The 25,372-nt window shown below is 37.8% G+C and overlaps 1 protein-coding gene across 2 annotated transcripts in view; it reads left to right on the forward strand.

Annotated features, from left to right (window-relative positions):
• Positions 1–3,289: 3,289 nt before the first annotated feature.
• The window catches only part of SLC7A7 (solute carrier family 7 member 7), a 45,542-nt gene continuing 23,459 nt past the window's right edge, over positions 3,290–25,372 (forward strand). The window contains exon 1 of one of the 2 annotated variants that reach the window (XM_074234903.1): positions 3,290–3,371. The gene's annotated coding sequence lies outside the window, so the exon portion shown is untranslated. Of the gene's footprint in view, positions 3,372–23,776; positions 23,951–25,372 lie in introns of those variants that run through there. The other variant, XM_074234902.1, reaches the window with a different exon arrangement.

Below are 25,372 nucleotides of genomic sequence, written 5' to 3' on the forward strand. Positions count from 1 at the left end.
ATTTCTTTTTAATAGCAAAGACTGGAGAATTCTATGGGCTGGTACGTTCCTCTATATGTCCATTCTCAAGATTTTCTTTAACAATTTGTTGTAGAGCTTGTATTTTTTCTGAACTAAGGGGTCACTGATCTATCCAAATAGGCTCATCTGATTTCCATTTTATCTTAAGGGGCATCAATTTGCTCTTTTTGTTCCTTTTCTACAGTGGCTCCTATGAAAAATTCATTGAGACTGTGAGTCCCATTTGTGTGAGCAAGTCCCTTCCCCATAAAATCATGGGAAGCCCTTGTATCACATAAGGTCTAATTTTACCTTGTTTATCTTCAAGTTCCCAGTCTAAATAATATGTTGATATCTGAGTGTCCTGATCCACCTACACCTAAAAGAATATCTATAGCCTCCAGAGGCCAATTATGAGGCTAAATACTAATAGGAAAAATAGTTTTTATCAGCACTAGTATCTAGCATCCCTTTAGCATTTTTTTCCTACTTTTATAGTAATCATTGATCTTGAGGCTTATATCCTTTCAGTAAACATTCCTAAGGTGTGTGACTTACTGATCTTAGTAAGTAATACTCCTTGGGCCACTACCTATCAATTTCTATAAGATTTTGTACGGATTAAAAACTGAAATCTTGTTTCCTTATACTATAGCTACTTGAACGTGTAAGCCAGTACAGTCTGTTCTTGGAGCATTTATTACTAAATATTCATTATCTGTTTGAATTTCTTGCATGAATAAAAGAGCTGTAATATTGGCCCTAATTAAATAATTCCCTCAGAATGGACATCAATTAAAATTGCTCCCTGTGAGAGGTTAACTCCTGATATTTCTGTCTTAATTCCTTTGTCTCTTGATTCACTTCCGTTTCTACCCCTAACATATTCCATTTGTTTCCCTGGGCCAATGGGGTACAGCCCAACATTGAGTTTAACCTACATTCACTCATTCACTTGCCCAATGTCCTGGCTTTTTACTTTTAGGACAGGGTGTGGTTGGTCTATTCCCTCCTCCTTTATTGTGGCAGTCTTTCTTCATATGTCCAATCCTGCCACACTTGAAACATTTTATGCTACTTTTATTAAAACCCCTAGCCATAGCTTGAGCCATGATTTCAGCTGCATATGCTGCAGAACTTATGCTAGAACATCTTTGAATCATCTCTTTCAATGAAGCATCCTGTCTGCTCTCTATTAAGGCTTTTTTTACAATCTGTATTACAATCATTCCTTATCATTTGTTTCAATAGAGTATCTGTACCCTGGGTGTCCCCCATACTCTTAGCTACGGCATCCTGCATTCTAGCCACAAAATCAACAAAAGGTTCATCAGGTTTTTGTATTATAGTGGCAAAGGATTTTTTACTTTCTCCAGATACAGGGACTCTACCCCAAGTCTCTATTGCACATTTTGCAAGTCTTTTATAAGTTTCCAAAGTATGGGTGATCTGCTGACCATCTGTACAATACTATCCAGTTCCTATCATTTGCTCAAAGCATGTCTTAGCATTTATTGGATTCCCTGGATTTAATGAAGCTGCTACGTTCCTGCAATGTTCCATAAATTCTGACATCTATCCTACTGCTTCACCAGGTGTTAGACAAGCCCTGATTACTTCCTTCCAATTATTTGGTGTAAGAACTTAAATTTCCAAATTTTTTAACTGCAAATGTACATACGATGATTTCACCCCATATTCTTTAACTGCCTTCTTTAACTCTTTTATTTGACTGATAGGAACCACATTATGTCTTCTGATTCTAGCTTGTTGTCCAGTATTAGGATCCACTTGAGTGTCTTCTAAGACAGGCATCATTATTTCCAAATCCGGGAGGTTTTCTCCTGGTTGTAGAGCCTGAAATAACCCCCCTCTTAAGAGGTGATAAACCCAATTCCTTATTTTCTGAACTAATTACTTCTTTTTTTAGAACTTGGTCTTTTTTTAAATGAACTAATTACTAATTCTGTGACTGCTTTTTTTAATTTATCCATTGTTTCCTTGTTAACCCTTTCTCTTTCATTTTTAAATGGATTCAAATCCAGATACAATAAGTTGTTAAGGACAGGAGAGTTGGGCATCTCTTGATCAGACCTAGGAGCAGAAGTTTGCATTTCTGTGTTAAACTTCCTAGGGCATTGTAACTGATGCATTTGCATAAACAGATCTAACCAAATTAGGCATAAAAAAATTCAGTGACAGGTTCATGTTTATGAAGTTCAGTCATTTGTTCCCCTGCTGATCTGCCCTGTGGTTGAAGTCCTTTGATGATCTTCCCCTACCATGCTGGGCACCAATTGAAATGAAATGGTGCACCAACCTTGAGTTCTTTGACCAGCAAAGAACTTGTTCTCAGCTACAGTGAAAGGATGAGAGACAGGAGCCTCTTTTCATAGGAACAAAAGACCACTTTTATTGAGTATCCTTAACCTCTATATATCTTACCAATGACCATGAACAGCACAAACTTATCTCATGAGTTAAATCAGTGGGAGCCAGTCATGCAAAAAGATCATAAAGTTGTTTGTCCAAATTCTTGGCATACTTCCTTATCTTTACAGTTATGGTATATATCCTGTTATCTCAGGATGAGCAGCTTCTTGGGAAAACACAAAAGTAGGAGAATGAAGAAGTCCTGAGATACCAAGCCAGCAGTACCGTGAAACAACAGAGGGGCAAGAGGGTCTTGGAGACCTTGTCCTTGTTATCTCACAACTGTGGTCCTTAAGGATCACTAACAAACAACCATGGGCCAGAGTGTGTGTAGGAACAACTCACTGGATTTGGCAGAGGACTAGGGATTGAATTCCAGCTTTTATACTTTTCTGATTTTGTTTCCTCACTTGTAAAATGAAGGGTTGAACTACATGACCACTAAAGTCCTTTTCTTTTTTTTAAATTTTAAAATTTTTTTGAATTTTTTTCCAAGGTCTTTTTCAATTCTAAATTTGTGGTTGCATTGTAAAAAGTCTTTGATTATTGACTTTCTCTGTCCGCTAAAAAGTAGTTGTCTTTATTAGATGGGAATGCCTCCTGGTTCATTCTATCAATCAAAACTAGGTATGGTGAGAAGATTGCTCCTATTGGTTGGAGAAGCTTGGTCACACCCTGAAGAACTTATATGAAAGCAAGATTTTGAGGATCTTGCAGAGCAGAAGCAGGAGCAGGAGCCAATCAATCTTGAAAGAACTTGCAACCCAGAAACAGTCTGTAGAAGGAGAAAGAGAAAGTCAGACTGGGCTGTGACAAAGAAGGAAGATATCAAGGATGATCTTCAGTCCTCTAGGCATCTTGGAGTAGCTGACACCAGCTGATACCAGCTGATACTAGTTACACCCAACTTCTCAAGGACTAAGAAATTCCAAGAAAAGGTCTGCTCTTTCCATAATTCTCTTCTCTTCAAGGCTTATCTGTTAAATGTGCATTAGACTTTCCTTCTTTATCCTAACATTTCTGATACTCTGAATTTTTCATCAACCCTGAAGAGGTCAGGGCTATCCAGAGATAGCCAAACTTCTGCCAGAATATTAAGTGTTTTCCTAACTGGGTATTCAGAATGATTTTTATGATGTTTCTGATTTTTCATTTGATATAAATTCCCTAAAGTATCAAAAGAGGGAACCATATGGAGCCAATGTTCCCTGGGGGGACATTCTATTTTCCCTAGGCTTAATTCAAGAAGCCCTTTTTTTGCATGTGAATCTGTGTTGGGTGTTGGCAATAAATAGCAAAGACAAAAACAAAGAAGTACCTGCCCTTGCAAAGCTTTATCTTTAATTAGGTAACTGACCTGCCTGCGTATTTTAGATTTTAGAGGAAAAAATAGGATATTGATATTTTAATAAGAGATGGAGAAATTGGGAATAGAGAGGTCTTCAGAGATAAAAAAAGGTAACTATGATATAGTGAGTTTGATGTGGCAGCAGGAATCTTATAAATAGCAAAAATGTGAGATTGGATTGTGGGAGAAAGCAATTCTTGGGAATCTCATAACAAAGATGTGATTTGATTACCACTTGACCTCATGAAAAAGTTGCATCACTCTCTCTAGCCAGGTATTTTAGTCTTCAAGCCTTTAGCAAACTAATGGAGGAAATGAGATTTAGTTGAAATGGTTTTAGGTTCAAGTCCATTATTAAGATTTATCTTGTCAACTTAGAGCCATTCAGAATCCTCTTTAGGCAGTTTTTGGTTTGAGATGGGTGAAGGAATTGGAAAAAACTACTTTTGTGGCATTTTTTTTGGATGTTGGTCCACTCTGTTTTATCTCAGTGGAATGATCCAAAGGAATTAGACTACTTCTTTTTACCATTTGATTTATGGAAAGTCTCATAGTTACTGTACTGGATTTCAACTATATTCAATTTTTTCCCTCCCATTTTATTTTTCTCTCTCCCATCCTTTTTAACTTAAAAGGAAAAAAATTCCTTGTAAGAAGAAAATGTGTTGAGGAAAACAAATTTTTATACCATCTATCCATGTCAAAAAATATCTGTTTTATTCTATGTCTCTCTCAGCTCTCCATCAAGAAGTGAATAACATAAATTCATCATTGCTCCTCCACTTTACATGAAGAGATGGCCTTTCCTGTTGTCCAGGCAGATTCTCTTCATATATTGTCTTCTCCAGCAGATTGTTCCTTCTATCATTTTCATTTTCTCATTTATCTTCAATCTTGTTCTGTTTATGGGCTGCTTCCCTACTGCCTACAAGTATGCCCATGTCTTTATCTTCATCCTCAATAACCTTCACTTAATCTTTTCTTGCTAGCTATAATCCTAGCCTTTTGGGGCTAAACTCCTTGAGAAGACAGTCTACAATCATCTCCATTTTCTCTCACTCTTTTCAACTCTCTGCAGTTTTTCAACCACCTTATCTTTCAACTGAAACTGTTCACTCCAAAACTACCAATGATTTCTTAATGTCCAAATATAATGAATTTTTCTCACTTCTCATCCTTCTTGACCTCATTGCAGTTTTTATACTGTTGATCACCCTCTTTCCTTGATACTCTGTTCTCTTTAGGTTATTATGACTCTCTCTCTCTCTCTCTTTCTCTTTCTCTTACACACACACACACACACACACACACACACACACACACACACACACACACACACACACACCTTTCTCCTTCTCTTCGTCTTCCTCCTTTTCTCCCCCTCCTCCACCTCTCGTCCCTATCATGACTATGACTTCTCAGTCTCAGTTGCTAGATCTTCAGGCATGTCCTAATAGTAGGGATCTTCCAAGGTTCTATCCTGGATCCTCTCCTTTTCTTCCTCCATATTATCAGTTTGGAGATCTTATCAACTCCCTTGGATTAATAATTATTAGATTTATTTGTTCTACCTAACCTCTCTTCTGACCTCCAGTCTCACATCTTCAGTTTTCCTGGACCTCTCAAAATGGTTATCTTATAGATATCTTAAGCTCTACATGTCTAAAACTGAACTCATGATCTTCCCCCGACCCTTGCTAACTCTCCTATTACTATGGAGGGTATCATCATCTTCTCAGTTACCCAGGTTTTCAACTTAGGTGTTACACGGAGCTCCTCTCTCTCATCATCCCCTACCCATTCTATTGCCATAGTCTACTGATTTTTATCTTCATAGCATCTCTCATATATATACATATATGTATATATATGTATATGTATATATTTGTAGAAATATACACACATGTCTGCATATATGCATACATGCAAATACATCTACACACATATTTATGTACCATAAAATGTATAATGCATATGTATATAGAAGCCTATACATGTATATGCACATACATATACACAAGAAGAGCATAATAAAAAACCTAAAGAGAACAAAGTATCACAGATATGGATATGTATATGAACGTATACACACATATGCATTCACAAAACACTAACATGCCTATATCTCACATTCATATACATGTGCACATAGGTACACACCTACACCTACACATACACACTGCCTACAAGCCTGCTACCAGGATCCTCATTGAAACAGCTATTGGTCAGTCTCCCTTTCCAATCCATCCTCCATTTAGTTGTCAAATTAATCTTTCTAAAGTGCTAATCGACCACATCAGACCTTTATTCAGTAAACTCCAGTGCCTTTCTATTGCTTCCAAGATCAAATATGAAACTCTCTATCTCATAAAGCCTTCCATAATATGACCTCTTCCTACCCTTCCTACACTTTACATTCCTCCACCCACCCCCACCTTTGACTCTGTTTTCACTTGCCTGAAGTGCCCTCCTCTTCTCCACCTCTAGCTTCTTTGATTTCTTTTAAGTCTCTACTCAATTCTTTCCTGTAAAAAAATCTTTCCCCACCCCCACCCTTCATGCAGGTGTCTTTCTTCTACTGAATTTTTCTGGGTGTTTAGAAGCTATCTTGTTTATCCTCAGTAGTTTATGGCTTGGTTATATTCTGTTGTTTGCATTAGACTAGGAATTCCATGAGAGTAGAATCTGGCTTTTCTTTAAATCTCCAGTGTTTACCCCATACCTGACTAAGAGTCCGGATTCTGGATTCGGACCTATCCCATTTTATTCAACATATATTTATCATAGGCCATATATTTTATACCAGCCATGAGAAGCAGCCGGGCTCCCCTGCAGTGCAAAAGTCACTTTTTCATGCTACTGACAAGTGTAAGAGGTGTTTTTTTCACAGTGAAATCCCAAATCCAATCCCATCCTATGTGTTGTTAGCCCTCAGTGCTAGATGGTAGAAAAATCAATTTTTCTATAGCATGTAGACATTTGCAACTGCTTTTCCTTCCTATAGCTAGAGTAGTGCAATTATAATAATCCCTATTTTCATAGATGAATAAACTGAGGCTCTGACTTGACCATGATATTATTAGCTAGGATTTGAAGCCAGGTTTCCTTACTTCAGTTTCAGCTCTCCATCTACTATAACACACTCAATTTTCTACTCTTAATTTGTATACTGATTGTTCACATATTATTTTTTGATCACAGACTGTATGAGAGGCAATCTGCTCAGACATTCTCTGTGTGGGGGTATGGTGGGAGCTGGAGATAGAAAAATCACACTTTTTTTTTTAGTTTTTGAAAGGCAATGGAGTTAAGTGACTTGCCTAAGGTCACACAGCTAGGTAATTAAGTGTCTGCATTTGGATTTGAACTCAGGTCCTCCTGACTCCAGGGCAGGGTGTGCTATTCACTGCACCACCTAGTTGCCCCACCCCAAATCACTCTTAAAGCAATTTACAATCCAGTAGATTGTCTTCATCAGTTTTTGCCCATTTTTTTTATTTTTGATATCTTTTTATTCTGTATGTTTGTACTTAAGACTTACAAGTCATCAAGAGCAAAGCTCCACAATGTGCAACCAGTCACTTTATGGTTCTGATGATAAATGGATGAAATGAGTAAAACTGACTTTGGGTGGGTGGTGCTGCCTCCTTTCCCCTCCTCTTCTATTCTGGAAAACCATAGACATTTTTATTGAGTAACTGGTTATTGAGGGATCTAGTTGAGAGGTTATGGGGAGTGGGCTGGCTAGAGTCTGTAATGTTTTCCTGGAAATGTCGAAGGCTGTTTCTTCTTTCACATTCTGTTATGTTCTTTCATCTCTCTCTCTCTCCTCAGCAGCACCCAAGAATCAATTACATCTCTTTCACTTACATCACATTCAGTTATGTGATGGTGCTGATAAAACAAACCACAGAACAATGAAATATTAGTTTGTCTATTATTTACACTTCATTTGCATCCTTAATTTAATATGAAAAATTTTCCATCTCTTTCATCCAACTTTTGTCCTACATGCCACCAACTTCCCTTTACTGCTGCACAAATGTTCTTTTAAGCTCTAAATCTAAGTGAATTTATTTTCAAAATGGGAATGAACTCGTGCCTCTAGGGAAGACCTGAAGCCCTCTAGTGGATGGGGGAGGAAGCATCACTAGCTGAAAGAATTTTACTTAGTGAATAGAAGAAAAAGTCATCAAATCAACAAGCATTTATTAAACCCCTATTTTATTTCATGTACTCTGCTAAGTGTTGGAGATATCGAGAAAGTCAAAAGCCATCCCTGCCCTCAAGGAGCTCATAATTTAATTACAAAAAAATGATAATTTGGAGTTAAGACTGGATTTCAAATCCTAGGTGGAGCATTACTGACTAATAGCAGTCAGTTAAATTTTTTCAGCTTATAGGTAAAATTTTACCTTATAGGTAAAATGAGTAAAAGGATACCATTAGTACCTACCTCCCAGGATTGTCGGGTCCAAATGAGATAATGTACATGAAGACATATAAATTTATATCCAGAATTATAGATCTAGTTTTTTTAAAGAAAGATTTTATTTCTTTTGAATTTTACAATTTCCCTCCTAATCTTGCTTCCCTTCCCCCCACCCCTCACAAAAGGCAGTCTATTAGTCTTTACATTCCATGGTATGCATTGATCTAAGTTGGATGTGATGAGAGAGAAATCATATCCTTAAGGAAGAAACCTAAAGTATAAGAGAGCAAAATTACATAATAAGATAACTTTTTCTTTAAATTACAAGTTGACCATCACCCCCCATGTTGCTGTTAGGGTGTACAATGTTCTTCTGGTTCTGCTCATCTATATCTAGTTTTTGAAGGGATTTAAAGAATCCTCACACATTCAAGGCCACACAGCCAGGTAATTATTAAGTGTCTGAGACTGCATTTGAACCCACATACTTCTGACTCTAGGGCCGGTGCTTTATCTACTGCACCATCTAGCCGCCCCCCATTCCTTCATTTATTGAAGAAATATTTATTTTGTGTAGTGAGGTTTGAATCTATGATTTTGTCAGTGGAGGAGTTCCCGGTATGAAAACCCTTTTCAAGCAGATATGTAACTCCTATGAAATTTATGGTTTTAAGGAGTTGCCTGTGCTATCTGAGGCAGAACTTAACCTGGGCTTTCTTGCTATCTGTTATCTTCAATCCACTAGATTGTCCCTCATTGATTACAGCTATTTATATTTACATTTATAATGTGATTTAAGCAATATGGTGTAGTACATATACTTCAAACTTTGATTTCAAGTTCCATCTCTGACACATACTGACTGTATGATCTTAGACAAGTCACTGCAACTTTCTGAGATTCAATTGTAGAGGTATAAAGAGTATGTTGACAGGCAGTTTCATCATTTGGGAGTTCTCTTATACCAATGAGAGGAGGGAGCTAGGTGGCTCAGCAGATAGCATGCTGGGCCTAGAATCTGGAAGACCTGAATTCAAATCCAGTCTCAGATACTAGCTGTGTGACCCTGATAAGTTACTTAAGTCTCAAAAAAAATCAGCTATAATAGTGAGGGGCAACCTGGTCTTGTGGATTGGAGACAGCAGACAGTAGATAGACAGCCACTGATGCCCCAATTAACTCCCTAAAACTAAATTACAGTGTCTGCCTGAAGACATTTATTTATCTATTTTTTCCTTCAGTAAATGAAGGAATGTGTGAGGATCCTTTGAACACCTTCAAAAACCAGGTCTATAATGCCAAATAGAAATTTACATTTCTTTATGTGCATTATCTCATTTGGACTTCACAATCTTGTGCTTGTCTTTTATTCTCAAAGAGGACTATGACATCAGGAAGATGATACCATGACTTGCAAGTGAATTGAAGTGAGGAAGGTGCAAAGTCATCAGTCTCACTGTTTCCTCCAGAGCCATTTGGGGCAAGATCTAGTTCTGGACAGCCAGAGATGACCCAGATGCAGTGGGACACCTTGGCCTTTTTAAGTTAAGGTTTCAGCTTGACTGAGGCAATGCCCATTCAGTGATTAAGGACAGGTAAGGAATAAGTTTAAAAAAATCTATTTGGGAGGGAAAGACCCTTAGGATTTTTGGTCAAAACCAATTTGACCAATTTTGGTCAAAACCAGTAGTCAAAACTATTTACACTCACCCTGAGCCATCAGAGCCCTCGGGGGGGGGGGGGGGGTACTAAAAGGTATTATTAACCAAATGAGGAAACAGCCTGAAAGAGGCAAGCTGAGTAGTTCGAAGCAACGTGGTTAGTGAGTGTTAGGGAGGATTTGTTTTAACCCATCTTCCATTTAATAGTACAATTAGCTTAAATACTTCCAGATCTTGTTTTTCTCTGCCACTTAGATCATATGTTGGTAAAACCATTTGGGATCCTCAGATTCCAGTCTGGGGCCTGTGAGCACATCAGCATTTTGTTGATCCTATTTTGCTTCACTGCTGCCTCCCAGCGATGACTACCGGTATTGTGTCCCCTCCCCTACTTGCAGAGAAAACTAGAACTGGGGATTCCTAAGCTGATGCAATAGCTGCTCAGTGGGGGCGTAGAGAGGAGCTGTAGAAGAATGGGCAAGAGAGGGATGGGGCACTTTTCAGGGGGCGCTTCCAACTTCATGTGGAGAGTTCTCCTGGCCTTGGGTCTCCCTGCCCAGGGAGTTTCAGCAAAATATTTCCTCATTCCCACTTACCTAGGTTTCTTGGTGACTGCCATCTCCTCTGGCCACCCCCAAAGATATGGACTTTGAGAGCATGGAAGTTACTAGAAGGGAGGAATAATAAATCTGTCAGGTCACCTGGTGGAGGGAGCAAAGTTAAGAGACAGAGAGACACACATACAGACAGACAGAGACAGAGATAGAGACAGAAAGATACACACATTCATACACACACACACACACACACACACACACACAAACAAAGTAAGTGAAAGGTGGTTGGCCAGGTGGGGGAGGGATCATTTTTTAATAGTATTTTTTCCAATTACATATAAAGATAATTTTTTTATTTAAATTTTTTTATTTTAAAATTTTATTTATTTTCATCTATAAGTACAAGCATATAAAGACAATTTTTTAACATTATTTAAAAAAGCAAGTTCCAAATTTTTCTTCCTCCTCTCTCTCTTCCTGCCTCCCTTTTATGGTAAGCAATTTGACATGGGTTATGTATATGTGTGATCATGTAAAACATTTCCATATTGGTCATGTTGTGAAAGAAAAAGCAGGTCAAAAGGGAACACATATACATACACACATGTATGCACACACAAGTAAAGAAAGTGAAAAATAGCATGCTTTGATCTATCTTCAGATTCCATCAGTTCTTTCTCTGGATGTGGATAGTATTTTCCAACATTAGTCCTTTGATCATTGTGTTCCTGAGATGAGTTAAGTCATTCATAGGTGATCATCATGCAATGTTGCTGTTACTCTACTCATTTCACTTTGTATCAATTCATGTATTTATTTTTTGGTGGGGAGACAATCAATGTTAAGTGACTTGCCCAGGGTCATAAAGCTAACAATTGAGGATAATTTTTAATGACCTAAGAACAGACAGGTCTTGATAAGGACCTCAGGGCACAAAAGCGCCTTCTGTCCTCCCGTTTCTCCCATCTCCATTATGTTTCCATAATTATGACAGATCCTTATCTTTATTCTCACAACACTGCCCACCCTACCAAGCCAGCTGTAGATTAGCTTAATCATAATAATGAATTCAATAACATTTATTTATTAAGCCCCAACTAGAAGCAAATCACCTTAAAATTTTGGAGGGGAATCAAGGAAGGATGCTGTCTAAACCCATTAAAGTTCTCTTAGCTACTCCTCCATTCCTTTCCAACTCTTCACCAAAATCACTAGATTCTTCCAAGTTTACTGTGTTCTAGAGAGGGTCTAGGGGGCAGGAGGGTAGCTCTACCATTTAGAATTGGAGTTGAAAGAGAAAGGCAGAGAGTTAGGATTCTGGGCAGAGATCCCAAGAAAGCACACAGCTTTTGTTCTTTGGACAATGATCTTCATGGTAACAAGGGATTGACTTTTTTAGGTCTGGCATAGTAGAACTTGTTGGTAGATTCCAGAGATAGGTATTAGAGTGGGAAGAAGGGGAGGAGAAAGAATTAGAAAGGTCATAAGGCAATGGAAAATGAGAAGTAAGGAGAAAATATGGAATCTTGAAAGATGGAGAGGAGGAGAAAAGGTGAGAACACAGAGGAGATGTGGGATGGAGAAAATTGGTGGACATATTACAGGGAGGAATTTGGGGAGAATTTTAGGTCAGGGTGAATAGATGGACACAGATAAAGGGAGAAGAAATTATGGGAAAAGGAGAGCTTTGAACTACATAATGGGAAGGAGTAAGAAATATCAGGTTATCAAAATCAAAATTAAAAACCAAAAACCAGGTTCAACAACAAGAAGCAACATTATTTCAACACCAAGAAACAAGTCTGAATAAAAAGCAAGCTAGTGAACAGCTTATTCAAAATCCTATGGAGAGAAAATGAGGAAGAAAAATTAAAAAAGAGTAGGGATAGAGAGAAAGAAAGAGATTTCAAGGGGGGTGGTGGTGGAAAGGACAGGATAGTTTATTTTTAGAATAAAAAAATCCCTATTCTGATTCCTTATATCCAAATGAATTTTCATAAAAACCCTCCATGGAACCTTGATGCCTGTACAGCAACTTCAGGGTCCCATCTGTTCTCTGTCTCACTTTCCTTTTGTGTGAAATGAGGATAATATCTTAAGTACCACCTATCAGTGGGAGAAGGGAAGAAAGACATCAAAACAATTCAAAGAACAACAACAAAATACATATGAGAAAGAGCCTTGGAGTAAGGAAAAACTGTGTTCCAGTCCTGCTTAATAATCTACAGGGACTGATTTCTAAATGAGAAAATGAAGGAGGAAAAAGTTTGTCCTAATTCAATAATGGGTTACTAATATAGGAGAGAAATAATAATTTCTTTCACTTGCCCATATATTTTTCCTATCATGCAAGTTGTTTATAACCTTCTTGACTCCTTTTTCTTCTCTTAAGATCCTCATAGGTTCTCTGTTGCAACCTGCTTATACCCACTCTGAACCTTTCCATTGTCTTCTGTGTGATTTTTAAAATTTTATTGACTGTTATATTCTATACACCTTCATGATTATAGAGTAAAATTGATAGAATTTTGACATTATAAAGGCATGCCTTTGTTTTCATGGAAAGTCATTAAAGGAACCTTTAGTTTTCCAGCTTAATTGGATTGAATTTGAATTGAAACTTAATCCAATTGGAGTAATCCAATTTACTCCCCTTCTACTTATTTTTCATTTTCCTTGTTCTTCATTTATTCAGTTTGTTGTCCATCTATATTATCTGTCTCAGATAGAAAGGCTGATAAAAAAACTTAATAGTTTGTCAATGCAAAAGTATATTGTAATTTGGATAAACATTCTTCAGCCACTTGGTCTTTCCTGTGTAGACTAGTCAGACCAAACTCTCCAGTGATTACAGATTTCTAGGAGACTCTATTATGTTATTAGGGCCTGATGCAGTATGTATAATATTATCCTTAAGTGAGTATCTCAAAGACCTCACTATCTGCAGGGAATCCTTCAACTTTTCATCTGCTGTGGATGTCTTCTATCACAGTTGCAAACAACTTCAGTGAGTATATCCCCTTTTTAAGAAGCCCTGTCATTTATGATCAGAGGGTTGTTGAACAGTTATTTCTGTTATATCTTTCAAGAAATTTTGAATAATTTTAACATATGATTGGGAGATACCTTGTTGAAAAAGAGCCTATAAGGTCATATTTTACTCTGTGTCAAATGTTTTTTCATAATCAACAAATACAAAACATGATGGGATATTATATTTTGTACATCTTTCAATGAACTGTGAAATAGTAAAGATGTGGTTCATTGTTTGATATTGTTGATGAGTGTCTGATTGTTCCTTGATAACAGACACATTAAGACTGCCTATGATTTAGATATGTTATTGTCATAACTATTCTCATAAATATTTTTATGACTCTAGGTTGGTCACTAGTGACATTTTCTTGATTGAGTTTTTTTAATCAGTAATTTCTTTTTTTAATTGTTTTTTGAATTGTATGATTTCCCCCAATCTCTTCCCTCCCCCACCCCTCCACAGAAGGCAGTCTTATAGTCTTTACATTATTTCCATGCTATCCATTGGTTTTTTTTTTGTTGTTGTTGTTGTTTTTTAGTTTTTGCAAGGCAAATGGGGTTAAGTGGCTTGCCCAAGGCCACACAGCTGGGTAATTATTAAGTGTCTGAGGCTGGATTTGAACTCAGGTACTCCTGATGCCAGGGCTGGTGCTCTATTCACTGCACCACCTAGCTGCCCCATGCTGTACATTGTTGATTGACTTTCTTTGATATTAGTAGAGGTCTGAACTATTTCCCACATTTTTGGTATTTTCTTTAGATCAACTTTGTGTGTTGATCCCTTTAGACAATAGTGTCACCTCAGTATATCCTTAGTGTGTGTATCTATCTATCTAATATCTAATATATATGTATATATTTATATGATATCTTTAATATGCTTTTAGCACAATCTGGCCATCTTTGTTGTTTTTAGCTTTTTTTTACTTTTCCTATAGGCACATCTGGGATATGATGTTAGGGTTCAACTATACTATTTTTTTTTTTGCTAGGCAATGGGGTTAAGTGGCTTGCCCAAGGCCACACAACTAGGTAATTATTAAGTGTCTGAGACTGGATTTGAACCCAGGTACTCCTGACTCCAGGGCTGGTGCTTTATTCACTGCACCACCTAGTTGCCCCCTATACTATTCTTGATAGAAAAATAATTTATTATAATAATTTTTTCACATCTTTGACATTTTTCTTTTTTTTTTCTTTGTTTCTCTTTTTGTTTTAGTCCTTAAATAATCTTGGGATGATATTGCTTAGTTGGATGGCTCACTAAGCCTTCTTTAAATTGGTTTTATCCTTCACTGCCTCTCTCACCTCTGTGGGATGATATTGCTCATGATCATCCAATATCTTTTTCTGTAAGATATTTTGCAAATGAATTTGTATGTTAACTTTGTGCTGTTATCAATGGAGAGATCCATCACCTTTTTTTTAATTTAATATTTTTGTTTCTTTGTTTTTTGAGTTACTTGCAATAGTAGTTTTCACCAATCTTTTTTTTTTTTGCAAGGTTTAGAGTTTTCCTTTTTTCTCTTTCCCTTCCTTCCCTCTCCACTTTCCTTGACAGGAAGCAATCTAACTATGCTAAACATAGATCCATATTAATCATGTTGTGAAAGAAAAAATATTATAGAGAAAAAACAACATATTCCATAAGACAACTTTTAAAAATTGATCTTCATTTAAACTCCACAGTTCCTTCTCTGGATATGGATATTTTCTATCACAAATCTTTTAGAATTGTTTTTGATTATTGTACTGCTGAAATGAACAAGTTCAATATAGTTGATCATCACCCCATGTTGTTATTAATGTGTATAATATTCTTTTGGTTTTGCTCATTTCACTCAGCATCAGTTCATGCAAGTCTTTCCAGGCTTTTCTGAAATCCCGTCCCACATGATTTCTTATAGAACTATAGTGTTCCTTCACATTCACATAACACAATTTGTTCAGCCATTTCTCAACTGATGGACATCTCCTCAGTTTCCAATTCTTTGCCAACACAAAAGGAATTGGTATGAATAATTTTGTACATGTGGTTTTTTTACCCTTTACTTTAGTAGTGGTATTGCTGGAGATTCATCTCTTTTCATTGACAACTAAGTTGTTTGTTGACTAAGGTGTTTGCTGGGTTCTGGTCTTGTGGCAATTAATTTATATTGATTAGACTTGTTTATACTTGTTTATAAAATTATTATAATTAGCACCATTGTAATTTCTATCATTTCCTAATTTTGATTGTTAATTGTTTAAATAGATCAAGACTGAATTATTTCAGTGTCTTTTTTTTTTTTTTTTAGATTTTCGCAAGGCAAATGGGGTTAAATAGCTTGCCCAAGGCCACACAGCTAGGTAATTATTAAGTGTCTGAGACCGGATTTGAACCCAGGTATTCCTGACTCCAAGGCCAGTGTTTTATCCACTACACCACCTAGCCACCCCTCAGTGTCTTTTTTTAACATCATTTTTGTCTTCTTGGTTTTTTACTAAGCCTGACCTTAGCTCTGACAAGTTGATGATTTGGCTTACATATAGTCAGTCAGTTGATCCAGGGATAACTGCCACATCAATAACAAGTCTTTTCTTGTCTGTTATAATAAAATCGATTTCATTTTTTTGTTTTGTTGTGAGTATATGTTGGTGGATGGGGATGAAATAGTAGGGGATGTGGATCTGTGATTTCATCTGTGTGTGGGGATTCCCAGTGTGGAATATATTTCCATTGATGTAGGTCTATAATTTCTCAGATAAACTGATAGGTAACTGATGGTCTTAGAGCAGTAATACTTAAAGGGTGTGTTGTGAAACTCCTTCCCACATCCTGAGAGTTCCAAATTTCCCAGCCCTAGTTGCAGTTTGCTGTCTGATAGCTCTCCCAGGAAGCTCACAATAGCAGCTCTATCTTCCAAATGGCAAAGTTGCCTCCTCCTGTGAAGGACACTTGGGAATGGTAGAGTGGAAGGAGAAGGCATGGAATCCCAAGGTAAGGGGTCTGGAGGTCCAAATACCGGGGAACCCTTTTTTGCCAACTTAAAATAATCAGTGTGCCTCAATTCCACATGGCAGTAACACATCTGCTGCATTTGCTGAGTAAGAGAGAAAAACATGTTTGAGAATCTTTGTCCTTTACTTGCCTGTGATACTGAGTGAGAAGTCACTTGCTCATTCATATTCACATATCTAGTGTAGTTGGAGGCAGAACTTGATCTTCTAGATCTTCTCTCGAAGGAGACAGATAAGTGTTGATGGACCAGGAATCAAGACTATCCGAAATCAAACACTTAATAGCTCTGCAACCCTGGGCAAATCACTTAACCTTTGTCTGCTTCAGTTTCCTCAACTGCAAATGGTAATAAAAATAGCAATTATCTCGAGGATCAAATGAGAAGTGCTTAGTAAAATACCTGAAGTATAGTAGGATATAATAAATATTTATTCCCTGTCCGCTCCATCCACAAAACATTGTTTCTCACCTTCAATTGAAACATTTTGGTACATGTTTATTAAGTACTTACTATGTGCTCAGCAGTATGCTGTTCAATATTAGGGATAGAAGGACAAAACTGAAACAATCTATTTTTCAGGAGTTCACATTTTACTGGGGCAGGGGATGGGGGGGTAGGATTCCATGTACATATAGTTAAGTAAAAACAATAAACAAAAAATAATTTTAAATATATGAATGAATATGCGAAGAAACTAGGAACAAAAAAAATGGTACATCTTATAAGATGTACCACTTGAGCTGAGCCTTAAAAGGAACTAGGGATACTTTAAAGCTGAAATGGGCGAGGGAGAGCATAGGCCTGGAAACTTATTTATGTCTATGTGCGCATATATGTATATATATATATATATATATATATATATATATATATATATATATATATATAGTAAGGAAAAATTTGCTTATGATTCTCTGCAGCACAGGGGTTCTTAACCTTTTCTCTTTCTTGTGAAGCTTATGGATTCCTTCTAGCCATAATGTTTGTTGACTACATAATTTTTAAAAAATATTTATTTAAGGCATTGGCATTAAGAGTGGACTACATTCATAATGGAAGAAAATACTAAATTTCATTTAGAAGTTAGTGAAAATAAGTATATAAATTTTATTTCCATTCAAGTTCACACCCAGAATCTGTCTATGGACCTAAACAGTATCCCACAATCTAGGTACATCAATATCCTGGGTCTTAGAAAAGAAAGATATATGTGTTTTTCAGAATTTTACTTGGGAGACAACCATGAGGCTATCTTTGTATTATCAAAATGAACACACATATTTTTATGTATGTGTGCATAACCTCTATTTTTCTATCTCGCTATCAGATCTATTTTTTTTCAAGACCTAGGATATTATTTGAGTGGCAAACATAATCTATGCTTCTGCTTGAGGAGGGGTTAACTTGAAGTCTGTGGATAGATTTCGGGTTGTAAATTTGGATGGAAAAAATTTACATATTTTTGTATGGCAATGATGCTTAAATATCACCCTGTTAAGCTCTATTCATGATGGGTTTTTTGGGTTTTTTGTTTTTGCAAGGCAGATTGGGTTAAGTGGCTTGCCCAAGGCCACACAGGTAATTATTAAGTGTCTGAGGTCACATTTGAACCCAGGTACTCCTGACTCCAAGGATGGTACTCTATCCACTGCACCACCTAGCTGCCCCTTTTCATGATGGAATGTCTATAGTCTGGAACTCCATTTTTGAGGAGACACAATTTTTAAAACCAAGCTTCTCCATCTTGATTTGGGTGCACATAATTGTACTCCTACAAAGAAAGAGCTGCCTTACTCTGTATCAAGGCCATTCCTTACCCATCCTCCTGTAGCTCATGCTTAGAACTCTGTCCTTAGTTCTAATGGTCCATATGGGTACTCTGATTCCCTGGTGGTCCTGCAGTGAAAGAACCTTGTAGTTTCCTGTGATATGGTTAAAGCAACAACAAGAACCCTGTTTTTTTCTCCCTTAAAACAATAGAAAATTTCTAGCTGGAACTCTTCAGCTGGGACTCTTCTATGGGACAGTGGTATACTTTGTCTTTAGATTCCATTGAAGGGAGTGGGGAATGAAAGATATTTGTTTCTCAACCCATCATCACTCCTCACATGGGACTCAACTAGATAAGCTTTTGTCTAGGCCCTAGGCTCTCTCTACTGCTTTGGAGTTTTGTTTTTTTTTCCCTTCAGTAGGTAACCAAATGCCTCTTAAGGTGAATGTGTCCATGTTTGGAGCCCAGTTTTACCTGGGTGAGTTCAAAAGGTCTGAAGGTTAGGGTTCTGATGAGAGGAATCTGAAATCTTGGTAATTGTTGAATTTAGAAATTTATAGTAGATTAGAGTTTGGAGTGGAGTGATAAAGCAGAGCTGAGGTGAAATGTAAAATGCTTAATTAGCAATGTCAGTCAGTCAATAAACATTTATTAAATGCTTACAATGTGCCGACATTGGGGTTACAAAAAAAAGGCAAAAGACAGTTTGTCCTTGAGGAGCTCACAAAATGTCATAGACTCCATGTATCATTCTCTCAGCAGATTATAACAGCAGTTATAAATTATTTAATCCTGTTACTATGCATTAGTATACAGTGTTTAACATTCTTTTTGTGTATAGAGCTAATTACCTGTCTCATTCATATTGTACATTGAATACCTTTTTATTAACTGACCCTTTTTAAAAAAGATTTTATTTATTTTGAGTTTTACAATCCCCCCCAATCTTACTTCCCTCCCCCCACCCCCCACAGAAGGCAATTTGCCAGTCCTTACATTGTTTCCATGGTATACCTTGATCCTAATTGAATATGATGAGGGAGAAATCATATCCTTAAGGAAGAAACATAAAGTAAAAGAGATAGCAAGATCAGACAATAAGATATCAGTTTTTTCCTAAATTAAAGGTAATAGTCCTTGGTCTTTTTGTTCAGACTCCACAGTTCTTTATCTGGATACAGATGGTATTCTCCATTGCAGACAGGCCCAAATTGTCTCTGATTGTTGCACTGATGGATTGAGCAAGTCCATCAAAGTTGATCATCGCTCCCATGTTGCTTGCTGTTAGGGTGTACAGTGTTTTTCTGGTTCTGCTCATCTCTTTCGCATAAGTTCATGCAAATCCCTCCAGGCTTCCCTGAATTCCTGTCCCTCCTGGTTTCTAATAAAACAATAGTGTTCCATGACATACATATACCACAGTTTGCTAAGCCATTCCCCAATTGAAGGACATTTACTTGATTTCCAATTTGTTGCCACCACAAACAGGGCTGCTATGAATATTTTTGTACAAGTGATGTTTTTACATCATCACTTCAGGGTATAGGCCCAGTAATGGTATTGCTGGATCAAAAGGTATGTACATAAACTGACCCTTTTTAAGGAAATTCTAGACTTGTAAGTTATAACTGAAGCCTTAAGTAATTTTTCCCTTGGTGGGGGGGGTGCCTCTCTGTGGGGCTTAAAGAACCATTGAATGTCTAGACCAGGGAGTCTCACTCCACTGACCTCTTAATAGAGAGCAGGCTTCCCTGAACTGAATCTGTTTCAACTACTGGGTCTGTAAAATGTGACATGGTACCCATCCCCTAAGGGCCCAGCAGTAATTTCTCATGGTTAAGATTTATTCCCTCCAATTTCTTTTCTTTCATTCATTAACCCCTTGCAATGTGGCATTCTAGTTTTATAACTCAACTGCTCTCTCCAGAGGCATTAATGATTTCTTGAATCCAATAACTTTAAAATTTTCACTCCCCTCACCACATCTCTCTCTAGTTTTTTGACATGTTGACCATCTCCTTCTCTTACTCTCTCCTCCCTGAATTTTCAGGAAATTGATCTCTCTCCTTTAAGTCTAGATGTTTCTTCTTAATCTTTTTTTAACTAGATTATCATCCATGTAATCATCCACGGACTTAATTCTTTTCTTTCCTTTCATGATGATCTCACAGCTCCCAACTACCATCTCTCTCTTTCTTTTTTTTTTTTTTAGGTTTTTGCAAGGCAAATGGGGTTAAGTGGCTTGCCCAAGGCCACACAGCTAGGTAATTATTAAGTGTCTGAGAACAGATTTGAACCCAGGTACTCCTTACTCCTGCCTGTGCTTTATCCACTGTGCCACCTAGCTGCCCCTATATCATCTCTTTTCAAGATGACTCCCAGAGCCACACCTTCAGCCTTAGTCTATCTTCTGAACTCCAACTGTCTGTTGGACATTTTTACCTGGATAATCCTTTCATCTTTCCCCCCATCCCTTGATTCCATTCTTCCTTCTACCTCATTTTTACATTCCTGTTGATAACACTAATTTCTGCAAGAATTTTTTTCCTGATTCCTCCATTGTAGTGTCTTCCCTCAGAAATTATCTTTTTACTATTTTGTATCTAGTGTATGATGGGTTGCTGGCATGTTGTCTCCCCCCATTAGGATGCAAAGTCTTGAGGGCAGGGAATGTACTTTTGCCTTTGTGCCCCCCAATACTTAACTTCTCTGCTTTGTACTGAATTAATAGCTAATAAATGCTTATTGACTGACTGGCCATTCTTCTAGGCATCAAAATTTGAAGCCTTGGGAATTATTCTCAATTTCCCCCCTTTCCTTTACCACTTATATCTAGTTCATTGCCAAATCTTGACTTTTTTACTTCCACCATGTTTCTTTATGTGTACCCCCTTCTCTCCATTAACAGAACTAACACCCTTGTGCAGGACCTCATCTTTTGACTGAACTATTGCAATAGTCTTCACATTAGACTTTCTGCTTTCAGTCTTCCTTTCTTTAGTACATGCCCTCCACAGTTGTCAAATGGAATATTTGGACCTATCTCTGACCATGTAATGATACTTAACTGTATAAAAAGCTTTCAAATGCCTCCAGAATAATATCCCATCTCCTTGACTTATAATATAAAATCTTTTATAATCTAACTTCTTATTTTTCAAGGCTTATTTTTATTTTTTAAATATTGGTATATTTTGTTTTTAAATCACTTTTTTGTTTTATTTTTTTTGCAAGTCAGTAGTGTTAAGTGACTTGCCCAAGGTCACACAAGTAAGGTTATTAATTATTTGAGACTGAATTTGAACTTAAGTCCCCCTGATTTCAGAGCTAATGCTCTGTGTACTGCGCCACCTAGCTGCCCCTACATCACTTATATTTCCTAATGTTTTCCTACTTCTGACCCAGACAACCATTCCTTTTAACATTCCTTTAAGAATAAAGAGGAGGAAAACAAAACAATTCGACAAAACTAGCCAATACATCTACGAAATCTGATACTTTAAAGAGGCATCTGGGTGATGTAGGAGATAAGAATGCTGAATCTATATTCAGGAAGATCTGAGTTCAAATTGGATTTTTAAAAATTTGCTACCTGTGTGACTCAGAGTAAGTCATTTAAACTCTACCCCAGTTTCCTCAACTGTAAAATAGAAAAAAAAATAAAACACCTATCTCCCAAGGTTATTATGAGGATCAAATGACATTTGTAAAAGTGCTTAGCTCAGTGCTTTAATAAATGCTAGTTCAATACAAGTATATCCATAGGAAACCCCTCTCTGCAAAGAATTCTCACATCTTTCCTTTGGGTCCAATCTTGGTCCTTCACAGAATTTAGTTTTTTTTTTAAGTTCTTTGCAAGGCAATGGGATTAAGTGACTTGTCCAAGGTCACACAGCTAGGTAATTAAGTGTGAGGTCGGATTTGAACTCAGGTCCTCCTGACTCCAGGGCCAGTGCCCTATTCACCATGCCACCTAGTTGTCCCAGCATTACGTTTTGATTATTTTATTGTTTTTCTTTTCATCTGCATTACTGTAGTTATTGTGTATATTGTTTTCTTGTTTCTGCTTGCTTCCCTTTGTATCAGTTCATATTAGTGTTCCATTTCCATTTTTATAGGGTAACAATATTCATGATATTCATGTGCCCCTTTCCAGGCTCACTGCACATTACAGCCTTTAAACAATCTATATTCTAGTCTACCTAGTCTATTTGTTGTTACCCATACTTGATAATGCATCTCCTTTATGCTTTTGTCCACTATATCTTCCAAGCCCTCAATGACTCTTTCCTCACCTTGTAGAATCCCTAGATTCCTGTTAGCCTGTACTCAGGTGTTCTTGTAAGAGATTTTTTCTGACTTTATCATTTGGAAGTGAACTTTTATGAAATTACTTTTTAAAAAACTTATTTTACATTTATTTATTTATGTTCCTATTGTTTTCCCCCCAAAAGAATGAAGTTAGAGGCAGCTAGGTGGTCCAGTGAATAGAACTCTGGATCTGTAGTCAGGAAGACCTGAGTTCAAATTTGACCTCAGTGTGTGACCCTGGGCAAGTCACTTAATAGCTATCTGCCTTGGTTTCTTCATGGATAAAATGAAGATAATAATAGCACCTACTTCCAAGGGTTATTATCAGGATCAAATGAAGTAATATTTATAAAGTACTAGCACAATGCTGGCACGTACTAGCCACTTAATAAATGCTTCTTTGTTGAGTGATTTGAAGTTTATCTTGTGAAGCTCACAGGGATGGGAAGATCATAGGTCTCCAGGGAACCACAATGGCTCCTAGTTTATGAGATTGATCTGGAGTCTTGTGTATTTGTTCTTCCAAATGGGGTTTTCTTGACCTGGGGTGTCCTGTCCTGGAATCACCTTATCAACTAGTAGAGGATCTGGCCCCATGATGTGATGTAATATCAGGTGCCCTGATGCTTTGGTATTAACCATTTAATTACCGTCTGAACAATGACAATTTAAGGGAGAATGGACTATTTAATGAATTGAGAATGAGTAAGAGGTGAAATAAAGGGTAAGAAGCTAGAAGGTGTTCATTAGATGCTTAAGAGCAAGGAAATGAATGGATCAGCTATGAAGAGAGGGGGAGCCATGCTTAGTTATTTCTGGTCAGTCAGTGGGGAGTTTGGTGGAAAGAGTGCTGTGATTTCTTCATGTATGGAAATTCCAGAATGAAAAGTCCCTCTACCAAATCATATTGGCGACTCATCTGTAATTTCTCATATTAGAGAGTTGTCTGGGGGTACTGAGAAGCTAAGCTGCCCATGGTCACACACAATTGGTGTGTGTCAAATGACAGACTGGAACCCAAATTTTCCTGACTATGATGCTCAGCTCTCTAACCAGCACATCAGACTTCCTTTCACTGATAAGTTCTGGGAAATAGAAGGTGCCATTCTTGACACCTCTTGAGAGACCCTTAGCCTGACTAGGCTGTCCTAGCTTCAGCCCATCCCCTGGCCCCTCCTCCCTGCCGGTCAGAGTCACACATGTGTTTTCCTGTTTTTCATTTCGGTCCCCCACCACCCCCGGCTTCTCAGCTTCTTCTCACAAGTTGGCGACTGCTGCCGCTTTAGCCTTCTCTAGTCTAACCTCCCTTTCCTAGCACCTGCACCCTTCCTTCCACCTACTTCCCGAGATTACTGGTGGCCCCTTCTTCTCTTGCACCTGCCCAAATATCACAGGACAGGTAAGAGGTGAGAGAGAAAAGGAAGTGGGAGACAGGGAAGATAGAGTAGAAAGGAATGGTGAAACTTAAAAACAACAAGGGAGGCAACCCCACCCTAAGTTCTCTTGCAGAGCCCCCTTCTCAGGGACATTAATCCCATATTAATGGGAACCCTGGGTCACAGGAGCAAAACATGTTTTGTATTTCATTTTAAAAATAGACTGTCTTTGTCAGCTACAGTAAGTCTAGAAAACAAAGTAACTGGTGGGGGTGGAGCAGAGCTGCATGCTTAGGGGTTATGGGGGCTTTAGCCTGATGAGAAAGTGCATGTTTTCTATTTGCTTTCTGTTGTTATGGGAAGCAGTGCAAACCAGTTAGTGCCAGGAAACAGGGAGGCAGAGCACCCGGGTTCTCTTAGGAACGAAGTGTGTCCTAACATTACTCTGTGGGCTGGAGATCTAGGTTTCAGGGGTTTTTGGTCCCAATTTCCCAGAGGGAGTGTCCTCCAGGGGTTAACTCTTGAGAATTGGGCATTTGCTGCCAGCTTTGCCATTCATTGCATTTTGTGAGTCACTCGGTATTCATTATCCAAACTTTATGGGGTCTCATTCCAATCTGGAATTTCCCTCACTCCCTGTCCAAAAAAAGAAATGAGTGGTATTTGTTTACTGCTTTGCCTCTAGCCCCCCGCATTTCAGAGATAGCTGGGGAGGAGTGGATAGGATATTTTGGGGGCCCCATGGGGAGAAATGTTATTCTGGGAAATCTCAGGTAGACTAGGAGAAGACTATCTGGTGAGACTGGGATTTTGCTCCCTCCATCCACACTCCTTCAGGTGTTGAAAGCTGAGGAGGAGACAACTTGAGAAACAATCATAATTGGTCACAGCAATGAAGTGATTGAGGGGAGAATAAAGGCTATATGTTGGGTGTACACTGAATTGTTGGATGTCATGTGAATGTTGGCTGACGATAGAGAGGGGTTATTTTTTTCTCTAGCTGACTGACAGTACTCCGACTGACTTGGTTTGTCCAATTTAGCACTAGAGCAAGCAGAGTAATCTTTGCCATTTCCCCACAGATCCGCTAGGGGATGTTGTGTGCTGTGATTGGGATATCAAGTATGGAATTATCTTGCCAAGAGGCCCTAGGAAGAAAGGACTTTTTCCTTGGACTTAAAAACCAAATACATTTGTCTCCCCCAAATTTCAAATATTTCCCCATCTTTTTCCACGCCATTATTTGATCTAGGGTGTGCCATTGTAGAGACAGAGGAGGATCAGAAAAGATGGGAAATGGACATCCCTCAGGGAAACTCTGTCCTCTGAGGCAGGCTAAAGACAGAATCCCTAATGTAGTCTTGGAGGACCAGGACCTGAAATCCTGCCTCTTCTGCTTCTGACTTGTGGAACTTTGAGCAAGTTATTCCACCTTTCAAGACCTC

The sequence above is a fragment of the Macrotis lagotis genome, chromosome 4 (genome assembly GCF_037893015.1).
Source record: "Macrotis lagotis isolate mMagLag1 chromosome 4, bilby.v1.9.chrom.fasta, whole genome shotgun sequence".
Lineage (NCBI taxonomy): Eukaryota > Metazoa > Chordata > Mammalia > Peramelemorphia > Peramelidae > Macrotis > Macrotis lagotis.